Source organism: Callorhinus ursinus, unplaced genomic scaffold (genome assembly GCF_003265705.2).
Source record: "Callorhinus ursinus isolate GAN/ISIS: 27379988/994484 unplaced genomic scaffold, GSC_fseal_2.0 scaffold26, whole genome shotgun sequence".
Taxonomy (NCBI): domain Eukaryota; kingdom Metazoa; phylum Chordata; class Mammalia; order Carnivora; family Otariidae; genus Callorhinus; species Callorhinus ursinus.
In genome coordinates this window covers 15,472,315-15,487,346 of record NW_027397088.1, presented here as the reverse complement: position 1 = coordinate 15,487,346, position 15,032 = coordinate 15,472,315, and the positions used below count along the sequence as shown (strand labels likewise).

General features: G+C 45.6%; 1 long non-coding RNA gene across 2 annotated transcripts; it reads left to right on the top strand.

The window, feature by feature from the left end:
• Positions 1 to 1,600: 1,600 nt before the first annotated feature.
• LOC141370091 (uncharacterized) lies at positions 1,601 to 11,466 on the top strand. 2 transcript variants are annotated; one of them, XR_012373830.1, is made up of 3 exons: positions 1,601 to 1,835; positions 3,909 to 3,988; positions 10,682 to 11,466. It is a non-coding gene; the product is annotated as an uncharacterized lncRNA (long non-coding RNA). The 2 variants fall into 2 exon arrangements; XR_012373829.1 differs by lacking the exon at positions 10,682 to 11,466 and adding an exon at positions 8,675 to 9,308.
• Positions 11,467 to 15,032: the final 3,566 nt, after the last annotated feature.

Below are 15,032 nucleotides of genomic sequence, written 5' to 3'. Positions count from 1 at the left end.
GAAAGAAAGAGAAAGAAAGAAAGAAAGAAAGAAAGAAAGAAAGAAAGAAAGAAAGAAAGAAAGAAAGAAAGAAAGAAAGAAAAAGAAAAATACTTAGAAGGGGCTCTTGCAGAAGACTCAGACATTCAACTCCATTTCTGGGGTGCTTACTCTGATGTCCTGCAACAGAGAGGGCTCTTCCCTGAAGGAGCTCACCGTCTGGAGATGGGAGACAGACTATTCTAATACAGTACCATGAATACCACCATGGAAGAGTTGGGGATACCCAGCCTGAGCTATCAGGGAAGGCTTCCAGAAGGAAAGGACACCAGATAGGCCAAGTGGAAGGAGGAAGTGGAGTCAGCCAGGTGCAGAAGTTGGGGGAGGGAGCTGCAGACACAGGGACAGAGGGTGCAGGGGGCATTGCAGGAACTGCAAGCAGATTGGTTAGCGGCAAAGGTGGACGTGAGCAAAGGACTTAAGGTGAGTCTTGGGGAAATGGGCAGGAGCAAGATCATTAGAGATTTACAGGAGAGAAGCTTAGGGCTTACTTAGAAGCCGTTACGGGCCCCTGGCTGGCTCGGTCGGTAGAGCATGCAACTCTTGATCTCAGGGCTGTGAGTTCGAGATCCATGTTGGGTGTGGAGCCTACTGAAAAATAAATTTAAAAAAAGATGAAAATTTAGGAGTAAGAGGAAATCTCTGGGGGCGCCTGGCTGGCTCAGTCGGTAGAGCATGTGACTCATGATCTCGGGGTTATGAGTTGGAGCTTCATGTTGGGTCTAGAGATTACTTACAAGTAAGATCTTAAAAAAAAAAAAAAAGGGAGAGAAGCTGTTAGAGAATGTGACACGCCAGGACAGCAGCTTGAAGGGGGCACTCTGACGGGGTGTTAAAAGGAGGGAATATAGCAGGAAATATAGAGGGGTGAGGGATGAAAGGCTAGACCCTGGGGGGAAAGGACAACTGGGGGAATGTCACAGAGTTTTGGAGTAGACCAGCAAGACTTGGTGACAATGGTTATGTGGGACGTGGGACAGGGAATGTTCAAGACAAAAGACAAACAGGGGCGCCTGGCGGGCTCAGTCAGAAGGGCACGTGACTCTTGATCTCGGGGTCATGAGTTCAAGCCCCACACTGGGTATAGAGGTGACTTAAAACAAAACAAAACAGGGCGCCTGGGTGGCTCAGTCGGTTAAGCGACTGCCTTCGGCTCAGGTCATGATCCTGGAGTCCCAGGATTGAGTCCCGCATCGGGCTCCCTGCTCGGCAGGGAGTCTGCTTCTCCCTCTGACCCTACCCCCTCTCATGAGCTCTCTCTCTCATTCTTTCTCTCAAATAAATAAATAAAATCTTTAAAAAAAAAAACAGCAATTGCTTTAAAAAACAAAACAAAACAAAACAGAACAAAAAAAACTTAAAACAAAAAGATAAAAAGCAAACGAAAACACCTCAGTTTTTTGAGCCTGGGCAGCTCAGAGAGTGCTGTTACTGTTGAGAGAAATAGGGAAGTTAGGAGGGGAAACCGGTTTTTGGAGGGGAAACTAGGGGTGGGGAAAAGATGATTTTATTTCAGTCTTTGGACACGTTTTCTCTCTTCAGCTGCTTTGTTTCGTTTCTGTAGTTGTTCCTTCTTCCCTTAAAACTTAGTTTCAGTGCTTAGAGGGAAAAAGAAAAAGAACCCAGTTTTGTATCTTGCACAAGATCTAGGCACATCTATTTTTATAACCTAAAACTACCCAAGAGCCTAAGGAATCAATAGACAACTGAGTTGCTCCAGACTTTTAAGTGCCAAGAGCCAAGGTGAGGAGGTGCACCGGGAGAGACGGTTTCCTTCCTGTCATCTCTGGCTGCAGGTAAAGGGAGGCTTGGGAACCTCACTTGACTGGCTAGACTTTTGTTTTTCTGAGAAGTCCTTACTCCAAGAATCAGGGCTTCCCGATGGACCTGTCTGACTAGAATCACAGGTCTCTCATCCTGGACCATCCTGGCTCTGCATCCTAAAGAAAAAGCTTTCAAAACAGACACAGATTGTTACTCTCTCCGGGGACAGGAAGCTTTCTGCAGCCTCCTAGACATTCACTTACCTCAAGGATTTTAGAATCCTACTCCAGCTGGTGGCTGACGCTACCTGTCAGAGAGAAAATAGGTCAGCCTGACTCTCCTGATCGCTGAAGTGGAGAAAGCCCCAAGGCGGGGGTCAAGGCAGGACAGAACAGCCTGACTGACCCTGGCTCCTCTCCACGGGGGTGGGCGTGGGGGTTTGAGTAGAACCAGCTGGAGTGGGGCCAGCTGACCTATCTGCCTCCTGACAAACTCTTTCAAGCTACCAGCTGTGTTGCCTCTTAGACTCTCACAAGCATGCAGAGTACCCCTAACTGGCCTCTTTAAACACGATAAATTTAACTTTTATTTCTCGAAGTCAAAATAATCCTACCTGACCACCTTCTTTAGCAGGAATGGAGCTCTGCGGAAAGATAAACTTCATCTAGGAATCAGAATGACTTTCTTAAGCTGGGTTTTGATGGGAGTAGAGGGAGCTGCTCAGAGATCAGGAAGGAACCCTGGTGTTATTTTTTTTTTTTTTAAGATTTATTTATTTTTAGAAAGCGAGAGAGTTCGAGGTGGGAGGGGCAGAATCTCAAGCCGACTCTGTGCTCAGCGCAGAGCCCGACGTAGGGCTTGATCTCACGAGTGTGAGATCATGAACCGAGCCGAAAACCAAGAGCCGAATGCTTAGCTGCGTCACCCAGGTGCCCCTCTGGTGTTTGTCTTGACTCCTCTCTTCATTCTTCTCTTGGTCCCAAAAGCCGTTGACTTGATTCTTTCCCTGTAGAGCCCCCTTCACTTCTCTCCATCTTTACCACTAGCCTAGACCTCCAGTTCTCACCTATTCCTCTGTGACACCCTCCAAACTGGCCTTCCTGCCCTCCTTCCGGCCTAGCTCTGGGCCATTCCCTGCAGTGAACAGAGATTGGTCTTCCCACTGGGCAAATGTGGTTTTGCCCTGTGGTGGACTGTCTTGCAAAGGTGGCCACCAGCAGTTACTCTAATCCTTATATGTGCACTCTTCCCACAAGGGGGTAGAATCTAGCTCCCCTTCTCTTGAATCTGGGCCTTACGACTTGCTTTTACCAACAGAATGTGCTAAGTGACAGAAGTGATATTCTGGGATTTCTAAGCCTGGGGGTAAGGGCCCAGCTTCTGTTTTCCTTCCCTTGGAGTCGGCTGCCATGGACAGAAGTTTGGGCCAGATTACCGGATGATAAGAGACTAGACGAAGAGGCAGAGGACCAGTCAGCACCTGCATGTTGCGGCACCAGATACGCGACTGAGGCCATGTGAACATTCTAGCCCTAGCGATCTCTGATTCTCCAGTCCCAGTCAAGCCAACCCGGCCTGCACCACAGGGAGCAAAGGAGATCCATCCCTGTCAAGCCCTGTGCAACTCTCGGAATCATGAGCAGATAAATATGTGCTGTTGTTTCAAGCCGCTAAGGTTTGACTCGGTTTGTTGCACAGCAGTAGGTAGCTGAAACATGTCCTGCTCTTCGGATAAAGTCAACTTCCTTTAAAATAGTGCTGACCCAGTCCTTACATCTTCAGCCTCATGGCTCATCACCCCACCTAGTCTTCTCTTCTAGGCCTTTGCACACTTATAACACATCTTTGTCCTCCTTCTTAGGCCCGCCCTGGCATCCATCAGTTTCCTTCTCCCAGGAAACACCACTTCTTCCAGGAAATCTTTGATTCCATGAGACTAGGTCGGGGACCTTACTGGGCTTTTGGCTGCACCTGTATTTACTTTACAGTATCACTTAGCAGGTCACATTATAATGGCCAGGGTACTTATTTGTCTCCACCATTATACTTTTAACTCCATGAAGGTGGGGACTGTCTGCCTTATTTATTGTTGTTTTTTTTTTCAGTAAGCTCTATGCCCAATGTGGAGCTTGAACTCATGCCCCTGAGATCAAGAGTTGCATGCTCCACCAACGGAGCCAGCCAGGTAACCTTGTCTGCCTTTTTTATAAGTGTATCCCTTATTGCTGGCACATTATATGACACAGTATGTGCTATTCAGTGTTTGACCAATGAATGAATGAATGGCCAACTGAATAAGGGATTAGACTATGGAATATTCTTTTTAGACTTGATCACGTCATCCTTCCCTTATACCATTCCCCATCAGCCTTAACAGAATATTATCTTCTAAAAGCTTTGTTTCAGATTCTCTCAATCTTAAATTTCTCCTCTTTATCTCAGCCGTCTCCAAAGGGACAGTAACTGCTGTTCATGATGATGAGTCCTGGGATACAATGAAGCCTTGAAGTGATGAACTGTCAGAGATTAAAGTACAGTCTTAATTTTTGAAAATTACCAAGCTGACTTATGGCAATCTACAACCCCAGTGTTAAAAATTCTCAAACAACTCAGGGGCACCTGTGTGGCTCAGCTGGTTAAGCATCTGACTCTTGATCTCAGCTCAGCCCTTGATCTCAGGGTCGCGAGTTCAAGTCCCACACCAGGCTCCGTGCCCAGTGTGGAGCCTACTTAAAAAGAAAATAAAAATGCCTTTTTTTTTTTTAAAGATTTTATTTATTTATTTGACAGAGAGAGACACAGCAAGAGAGGGAACACAAGCAAGGGGAGTGGGAGAGGGAGAAGCAGGCTTCCCGCCGAGCAGGGAGCCCGATGCAGGGCTCGATTCCAGGACCCTGGGATCATGACCTGAGCTGCAGGCAGACGCTTAACGACTGAGCCACCCAGGCACCCCCAAAAAAATGCTTTTTCAAACAACTCAGATGTTTGTCCATGCTGGGTAAGAAAAACATCCCTTGTTTTTGTAAATGTTTTTACTTTCTCAGGGGGGATCCCATACCTGTTACCCATTTGATTCTTACCACAATTCTATGAGGTAAATAGAGGAGGTGGTGGTGCTCTATTTCTAGTTCACAGATTTGAAAACAGAGGTTGTATGGGCCTCCGGGGCCATATAGCTTGTTGGTGATACATGTGAGGTAGGATTTGGGGCGTTTGGCTGGCTCGGTCAGTAGAGCACACCACTCTTTTTTTTTTTTTTTTTTTAATTTTTTTTTTTTTTGACAGAGAGACACAGCGAGAGAAGGAACACAAGCTCGGAGAGGGAGAGAGGGAGAAGCAGGCTTCCCGCTGAGCAGGGAGCCCGATGCGGGGCTCGATCCCAGGACCCTGGGACCATGACCTGAGCCAAAGGCAGACGCTTAACGACTGAGCCACCCAGGCGCCCCAAGAGCACACCACTCTTGATCTCAGGGTCTTGAGTTTGAGTCCCACACTGGGCATAGGGTTTACTTAAAAAAAACCAAAAAACAAAAAAACACGTAAGATAGGATCCATTCCGCTGATAATTAACTAGCCTGCTGCTCTTGCCCCAGATGGTCTCTGTGACAATAGTAGGAAAGTCCAGTTTATTGGATAACTGAAAGTTGCACTTCACATTTGTCTTTTTCTTTATAGTATTTAGTTGCTGAGGTTTCCTTTCCATTCCTTTTTTTAAAACTTCACTTTTTATTAAAAACAAAACAAAACAAAAAATCTTCACTTTTTATGATGGAAAATTTTAATAGATAATAATATGAGCATATGTAATACTACGACGAAACACTTAGGTACCGCCCCCCAGCTTCCACAATTACCACTGTTTTGCCATTCTTGCATCCGCTATCCCCTCATTTTTTTTTTTCCTGGAGTATTTACAAATAAATTGCAGACATCATTTCATTTTCCCCATAAATACCTCTCTCTGTCTACATATGTATATGGAGATAATATAAAGACATATATAGATTCCATATATATATGTAGATATATATATGTATATATATAACCATATGGGGCGCCTGGGTGGCTCAGTCAGTTGGGCGTCTGCCTTCGGCTCAGGTCGTGATCCCGGGGTCCTGGGATCGAGCCCCGCGTCGTCGGGCTCCCTGCTCAGCGGGGAGCCTGCTTCTCCCTCTCTCCCTGCTTGCGCTCCCTCTCTCTATCTCTCTCTCTCTCAAATAAATAAAATCTTAAAACAATAAAACATAACCATAATACCATTTCACACCTACCAAAATCAGCAATGATGCTTGAACATCATCTAATACACTATTAATATTCATTTTCCCCCAGGATTGTCATTTTGCAGTTGGTTCATTCAAATCAGATTCTGAATATGTTCCACACGCTGATATGTCTCTTATGTCTCTTTTAATCTTTTTTTGGGGGGGGGGAGGGAATCATTTATTTGTTAAAGAAACTAGTTTGCTTGTCCTGTAGAATTCCCCAGGAGCTGGCCAACTGCATCCTCATGGACATAAAACACTGTGTTTTTATATAATACATTACGTGTAATTCATCCATGCAAATGGAACCTATTAGAACACTTTATGAACACTGTATTACAAATATTAAACACTTCCACATTCAGCAAATTTTTACTGAGCATCTACCCTGTAGAGGCTTCTCTTTGTAATGTCAGGGAATGCGTAACATCTCCCATACCAGAAGCTTTGGTCAGATCTTTGTGTTGTCTTCTCTATTTCCACATCATGGATTTGGCCCAAAATCCTTCTAACAAATTCAGACTCATCACTTATTCTTTTTTTTTTAATTTAATTTAATTTTTATTATTATTGTTTTAACTAATCTCCATACCCAACATGGGGCTTGAACTCACAACCCCAAGAACAAGAGTCACACGCACCACCGACTGAGCCAGCAAGGTGCCCCTTGTCACTTATTCTTACTTAGTTTCTAACATCAGTATTCTCAAACCTTCTCAATTCAGTCTGAGTTCCTACAGAGGACACCAGCTGGATTGTAAGCTTTATGTAAGCTTTATGGTACCTTGTCTGTTTGTTTACCAGATGGCCAGATAAAGATATCCCTAGTACTTAACACATTCTCCTGCATATAGTAGGTAGACATAAGTATTTGTTGAGTATGAATGAATAAATGAACTTCTTACCTCCAATCATTATTTCTTTTCCAATGAGAACACTTAGTCTAGATTCATCTTCTTAACACATTGTAATTCTCTGGTTTCTTTTCAGAACACACAAATCTTTTGCCTTTTACTAAAATGTCTTCATTCCTTTCTCTTTACTGAGTACATTCTAGGTTTAGTGGTGAGCTAGAACCAGCTCATATTGCTTTACAAGAGCTGATTATTAAGTTTCCAGAAATTTTTGAGCCTATTGACATTACATTGGTAGTTTGAAATTGGCCATGGTAGGAGTATTGACACCATGGAAATTGCTAGATTGATTGCGGCCAGATTCATTAATTGCTGAAGAAAGCCAATAAGATCTTTAAGATTTACTCAGTTGAGAGGCGCCTGGGTGGCTCAGTCGCTAAGCGGCTACCTTCAGCTCAGCTCGTGATCCCAGGGTCCTGGGATCGAGCCCTGCATCGGGCTCCTGGCTCTGTGGGGGCCTGCTTCTCCCTCTCCCACTCCCCCTGCTGGTGTTCCCCCTCTCGCTGTGTCTCTGTCAAAAAAAAAAAAAGATTTACTCAGTTGAATTTTTGTTCCTTAATACATGTAAACTACAACTCTCCCTCCTCCTCTCTTCTCCCTTGCTGGTGAGTGCCAGTCACCCGTATCTCCTTTCTGCCTGTAGTGGGCCATTCCTAGGACTGGCCCTTCTGATTTCCCATACCTGAGACCTTCCTGCAGCTCTTAGCCAAAGTGTCGCTTTCTTGGCAAGACCTTCTCTGACCTCTATCCCAATTCTCACACATTACTCTGTTTATTTGCTTCATTGCAGCCATATCTTATTGGGGTACTGTTGGTCTTCTTCCCTGGAATATAAGTTCTACAAGTAATAGAGTCCTTGTCTTTCAGGTGGGCTGCTGTAAACCCAGGGCCTAGAATAAGTGCCTGGCACGATGTAGATGCCTCGGCTGATTTAACAACAAAACAAAACAAAACAAAAACAAAAAAATACAACACTTGATTAATCAATAAATGAGGAAAACAAACAATCTAAGACTCTAATCCAAGCTCCAGAGCTGAGCTCTTTGGTTCCAATCAAGGAGTGCCTCTGGCTTCGGTTTGGAGGTGAGTTGGATGGAGAGGTGGGGCAAGCTACCTCTGCTGCAAGGTCGCAGCCCTAGCCATGAGTCCCGGAAGTACATTCGTGTGGTGTGATGTTTCCAAAACACGATGCCCCACCTTTCACCTGAAGGGTGGAACAGAGAGGGAGGGAGTACAGATCTGACACTCATCAACAGTAGAAACAGTTCAGGGAGGATAGTCCATTTCAGTCTTGGAAACAGTTCTATGGAGAATTAAAAACACTGCAGGACCGAAATTAGAGCTCAAGGGTGGGGCAGGGAGGGAGGTGACTTGTTTGTCTTTGGGAGGGTTTAGGATGACAACAATAGCTTAGAATTTAGATAACCATTGTTTTTTCTTTTTAAAATCATTTTTCTTTTCTTTTCTTTCTTTCTTTATTTATTTTTTAAAGATTTTATTTATTTATTTGAGAGAGAGAATGAGAGAGAGCACGAGAGGGAAGAGGGTCAGAGGGAGAGGCAGACTCCCCGCTGAGCAGGGAGCCCGATGCGGGACTCGGTCCCGGGACTCCAGGATCATGACCTGAGCCGAAGGCAGTCGCTCAACCAACTGAGCCACCCAGGCGCCCCTCTTTTTTTATTTTTTAAGTAGGCTCCACACTGGCGCAGAGCTTGAACTCCGGATCCTGAGATCAGACCTCAGCTGAGATCTAGAGTCGGACACTTAACCAACTGAGCCTCCCAAGAACCATGATAACCATTGTTTTTTCTGACAGAACTCCCGAGGCTCTACCTGTGGGCGAAAGGAGAGAACCTACAAGAGGCAAAGGAGGAAAGAGGGAAAAAAAGGGAATTTGGGATATCTTCCCTTTTGGATAATGTGCTGCTTATCATGAAAGAAGATATTTTGGAGGGGTTTTGTTTATTGTATTTGTGTGTGTGTAACAAAGGTTTATTTCTTCCATCACAGCTGGTGCTAACCTTCTTCCATCTTTTTTTATGGAAGCGTAATTGACCTACAATAGTTTCACGTTTACAACATAGTGATTTGATGTTTCTATACCTTGCCAGCCGATGTTTACGGTGTTTTGTTTATCATTACCTTCGCTAATCTTGGAGACTTCCCCTTCCTTTGGGTTTATATTGTCAGGATATGGGGGTGGGGGGCAAATTTTAAGAACTTCCTAGTACCAATTCTTTGAGTTTTCCTTCAAATGCAAATAAATCATTTACCATTTGAAAATGTTATAATTCAAGAGAGGGAGGGGCTGTCTCTTAAACCGAAAAGAGACTTCCTTTTTTTCTGTGGGGGGGGGGGGTCAGAGTCCTTTACAGACATTGAGGAGACTCCTTCAGGAAAGGTGGGCTAGGTGGGGGGGATGCTAAATTCAACAGCAGAGAAGAACCGAAGCTGGATCAAATTATAAGACATCAAGTCCCACCCGATTCGACATTAGACAACTCTTTATGGTAAAATGTTAAGTACTTAATATTTTATTTTCATTGCGGTTCATCCTGCATCGTACCCCAAAGCTATTTGTTCTTAGAACAAATGTGCATATGCTTATTAGATTTAACAACCCACTGCTTACAGTTAGCAAAGGGGTCAGGCTAAACCTGCCTCCCAAATGAAAAAGCCTCATTTGCACTTGTGGTGACAAAAAACATTCGTTCTCAAACCAAAAAGGAAGAGGGTGGGCTGAAGGGGTAAGTCAGCATGTGAGTAATGCTGACTCAATCCTTTTGTTCTTTCGTATATTTTACATTCCCGTGCCGCTGTGAGTGTGGACTCTTTCCCCCCATGTGTTTAAATATGAGACTGGTTTATTACCTAAGAAGTTATCGAGATAGTTCCACAACTTAAGCCAAAGTGAAAAGCTAGTTGCCCCCAAGCCTCTCTTCTGTATCTACCTCTCTTTGGAAATGGCTTTTAATGAGTATTGCGTAGGCTCCCAGAACGGGAAATAATTTAGCCAAAAATTAGTGTCATTTTATTCATTCTGCTGATTTTCATGTGTTCGAAAGGAAATTTGATTTGTTTTCCTAGACCAGTACTAATTTTTGGATTCCCTCTTAAAGGAAAAAAAAAAATCAAAGGATGGTTTTGGGGGGCCGAGAGCTGAATCATGAGTTTTGTAGGAGGTAGACCAACCAACGCAGTTGACTAACTGGGCTGTGCTTCTTTGGCTCACAACCACCTTCCAACAGCCCTTCTCTGGGGATGCGCGGGTGAAAGTCTGAGGCTGAGGCTCTTTTCCAGTTGATGAAATGCTTCGTCATTGCTGTCATCATCAGCCAGGCAGGGGGAAGACGCCTCTTCAGGAATAAGGCATGACTGTAATTCCTCACCCTCTGGCTATTATTAATCATGATTCATTTCATGAAAGAGGGAATAAAAGCCTCTGCAGACCCAAAGCACATCTAACCTAGGAGGATTTCAGGTTTGGGCATGTGAGGCCTTACTGTGTATCAAGGGGGAAATGAGTGCGTGCTAAGGGAGAGAGGTGGCTACTCAAGGTAGCCAGATCGGGCTCTTGCCTGGGAGAGGCCTTCTGATCATGAGAAAATAAACTCACCCCTTTCTGACTCTCCATTAACAATCTGAATTGATTTAATATTCTGCAGTGATGTTATTTGCCCTTTTTTTTTTTCTCCTTAGGAAAACAAGACATGCCCAAGTGTCTTGGGCTGTGCCTCGTCCTGATTTAGCCTCGAATCCTGTGGGGATTATTCACCCTTGCTAACGAATAATTCCTAGGACTACAGAGCTGGAAGACTCTTAGAGATCATCTCGAGTACCCCCTCAGCTACCAGATGAGGGAAAGAAACAGGACTGATGAGGTTTATGGAGAGCTGCTCAGGAAAACTCCTCCCTGACCGCGAAGCTGAAGCTCGCACCCAGCGCATTCAGCTATTAGGCCAGTGTTTTTTCTACTGCAACAGAACTTCAGCTGAGCGTGGGCTCTGGAGAGCTCAGTAAGAGGGGTGCCTGATTACGAATGGAAGACAACCTGGCCCATGGGTAAGAGGTCGTGTGCTTCGAGGTCAGGCTTTGGGGAAGCAGAGGACCTGGGTTCAAATGGAGACCACATTACTGCTTGACTGCATGGTCTTGGGCAAACTGTTTACCCTTAGGGAAACTGAAAAACTAGAAAACCTTAGTCTCATCTGTAAAATGGGTCCATTAACATTACCAACAAGCCGTGGTTGCTGTGAAAATTAAGACAATGCACGTGAAGTGCTCAGCACAGTGCACAGTGTATAAAGTTAGCCCTGGGTAAACACAGGCTTGGAGGTGCCTGGGTGGCTCAGTCGTTAAGCGTCTGCCTTCAGCTCAGGTCATGATCCCAGGGTCGTGGGATCGAGCCCTGCATCGGGCTCCTGCTCGGCAGGAAGCCTGCTTCTCCCTCTCCCACGCCCCCTGCTTGTGTTCCCTCTCTCGCTGTGTCTCTGTCAAATAAATAAATAAAATCTTAAAAAAAAAAAACCCCAAAAAACCCCATAGGCTTGTATTGCTATTGTTATTAATGAAGTGGTTTCTTTACTGAGGGCTAAACTAAGACCAGAGTAAAGAGTAGGCTGTTCTTCTCCCACCCGCTCTTGGCAGGACACTTTCCTTCCTTTTTGGTAGGATGGCTTTTTTTTTTTTTTTTTTTTTGCAGCGGAGGGCCTCTGACTTTGCCATTCCCAGCCCAGCAACCATTAGGATGTGCATGGTGGTAGTTCACCCACTCTCGGGAGAGAAAGTCAGTTCTCAGGGTTCCTCCCTCCCTGTGGCTCAGGTCAGGCCCACCTTCAGGGAAGGGCAGTTACCACAGCTCCTCTCCCACCCCTCTGCATTTCCCTCTTGTCATCCCTTCTTCCTGTCCTTCCTCCTCTGTCTTCCCCTCATCGGTTGCTACCACTCCTCTAGCACTGGGAACACTAGGAAACCTTCCAATGTCTCCCTTTGCCTAGAGTCTGTTAGAAAGAATTTTCTAGTGTGTGTTAAAAATAATTTTTTTTTTCAGCGGCATGAAAGACCAGAGATGTGTCTTTAAGAAAGCCCTGGCTAAGGGCTGAGGGCCCCTGCAGGTTCTTCCAGGGTCCCCCTCAGCTAGAGGTTGGCCTCCTAGGGCAGCCCTCTCACTGACAGTGTGGTGGTGCTCTGAGGGATTCCCTGGAGGCGTTCTTGGCTCCTGGGCTCCCTTGGGTTGGCAGAGACTTTGTCACATTTTCATCCTAGAGGTTCTCCCTAGCTACTCCTGCTGTTGCCCCTTTCATCCCTCCCTCCCTCTCCCCCTTCCTCCCTCCTTCCCTCCCTCCCTCCCTTCCTTCCAAGTAGCCTCCACACCCAACATGGAGCTTGAACTCACAACCCTGAGATCCAGATCCAGACTCACCTGCTCTACCAACTGAGCCAGCCAGGCACCACCCCCGTCCTGTTTTCTTTCCAAGTGTTCCCTGTGAAACTGCATCCCAGCGTCTGTTCCCCAGAGAACACAGGAAGATACACCAATTGGTGTCCCATCCCTGGGGCTGTTAAGTGTGGCCATCATAGTGCTAGAAAGGGAAGCGAAAGACATACGCTGGGGAAAGGACTCAGAAGGGAAGAAATATCTGAGCACCCACTACATGCTGGGCACTGAACCAGGCCTTATACAGATGTGGTTTAGTTTAGTCTTCATAATGAAACTGTGATGTAGGTTTTATGACTTCCATTTGCTGGTAAAGACTTGAAGGTCCCAGAAGGTTAAGAAACTTGCCTATGGTCTCCGGGTACTAAAGGAATGAGGCCACAGTTTGCACCCACACAGTTTGAGTCCAGTGCTCATGATCTTTCTGTCGCCAAGTCCAGCATTAGCACAGGGTAAGGCAGCCCAGTGGACCCCAATCCCTTCCCAGAGCCCCAGGAGCCAGGAGCATCTTCATCAACGCTCCGCTCCGTAAGTAATTCGATCAGGGCCATCAGGGCGATCAAGGCCAGGAGAATCCTTCATTTCAGTCCACAAACTCCTTCCGAATGTTCCCTATCAACCCCTTTCCCCTACATCCAGTTTCAGACAAAGAACTAAGCCTAATAAAGGTAAAACTCGTAATTGTCATTTCAAAGTAGTAATAATATAAAGTTAGCTTGCCCTTAATAGGAGAACTCTCCTGATAAATACCTTTTCATCCACACACATCCACACATTTTCTTGCTTAATATTTGTTCTTCCATCTGCCTTGCTAAGATCTCTCTCCCCCGGTGAGTGTTCTTGCGGGTATGTCCTCCTGCTGACCCTGAATTTCAAGGAGCAGGCAGATGCTCAGCTGTGGCTCAGCCCTCTGGCTATACTTTGAGCCTCAGAGAGACAAGCAGGTACATGATTTTCTGCCACGTTACAAATAGGGAGACATGAAGGAGTAACTTGGGTTGTACGGCTTATGCAGCATGGCTCTGTGGGGCTTGGTTGTCTTCCTGTGCTTTGGCTCAAAGGAAATTATAAATGTTATTAAGCATTTGTCTCTTGGGAATTTCACTTAGACCCTTGATATATAAATGCTCTATCTGGCCTGCAGTAGGAATGGCAGTCTCACTGATGATTCTCGATGTGCTAGACACCATCATAGGCCCTTTACACACATCTGTTTCACACCTTTCAAGGTAGCTGTGATGGTCCCACGTTACATATGAGCAAACAGATTCAGAGAGGTTAAGCAACTGGCTTAATATCACACAGCTAGGCCCCATGCTAGATAGCTTTGGGCAGAAGTGGACTTATGATACCCTGAACCTTTAAAGATAGATATTAAAGCTATTTAATATACATTGCATCCTCAAAACAATTTGGTGAGACAATTTAGTAAAACAGCCTTCCCTTTTCACTCCTTTTTCTCCTCTCCCAACTTCAAGGCCAAACCCCTAAAATTAGTGCCCATTCCCTCACATCCCATTCTCTCTGTAGCGTGCTTCCATTGGACTTCCATGTCCATCTTGTCACAGAACCTGCTCCTGTCATGGTCCCCAGCGACCTCCGTGGTGCCCAATCACTGGTCTTTCCTCCTGACCTCATCTTTGTCAGGTTTTTTTTTTTTTTTAAGATTTTATTTATTTATTTGAGAGAGAGAGAATGAGAGATAGAGAGCACGAGAGGGAAGAGGGTCAGAGGGTGAAGCAGACTCCCTGCCGAGCAGGGAGCCCGATGTGGGACTCGATCCCAGGACTCCAGGATCATGACCTGAGCCAAAGGCAGTCGCTTAACCAACTGAGCCACCCAGGCGCCCCCCCCTTTTTTAAATGTTTTATTTATTTATTCATGAGAGTCAGAGAGAGAGAGAGAGAGAGAGAGAGAGAGAGAGAGAGAGAGGCAAAGGGAGAAGCAGGCTCCCCACTGAGCAGGGAGCCTGATGTGGGGCTCGATCCCGGGACCCTGGGATCATGACTTGAGCCAAAGACAGATGCTTAACCGACTGAGCCACCCAGGCGCCCCTCCGTCCTTCTTGAAATACTCTCCTTTGGTTTTTGAGGCCCCACACACTTTCCTTGTTTTCCTCCTACCTCCCTTGTCACTGCTCAGTCTCCTTCCCAGGTCCTTCTTATCTGTTGGTGGCACATATTACCAGCTGTTGATGCTACAGCCTTTCCTTCCTTCTTCCTTACAGATAAAACCCCCAGCGTTATTCAGGGTAGCAAAATGCCCAGCTAAAAATACTGCCTTTTCTGGACTCCCTTGGTGTTAGAGGGGGATATGTGTCATAGTTCTGGCCATCCAAGAAGTCGGCTGAGTAAAAGCCTCTGGGACAGCTTTCATTTCTTGAGAAAAAGGGGCCGATTTGCCCCATGCAACTCCTCCTTTCTACCTGAATCATGGTTGTCTGTCCAAAGGTGCAACTCCCATCTTGTGACCAAGGAGCCAAGCTCGAGGGTAGAGACCTACGTGTAAAGATGGCAAAGAGGAAGATAAAAGAACTTGGGTCCCCCAAAGTATAACTGATCAGTTGTATCATCCTTGGGTGGCTCAGTTCCAGACTTCATGTTATGTGAGAAG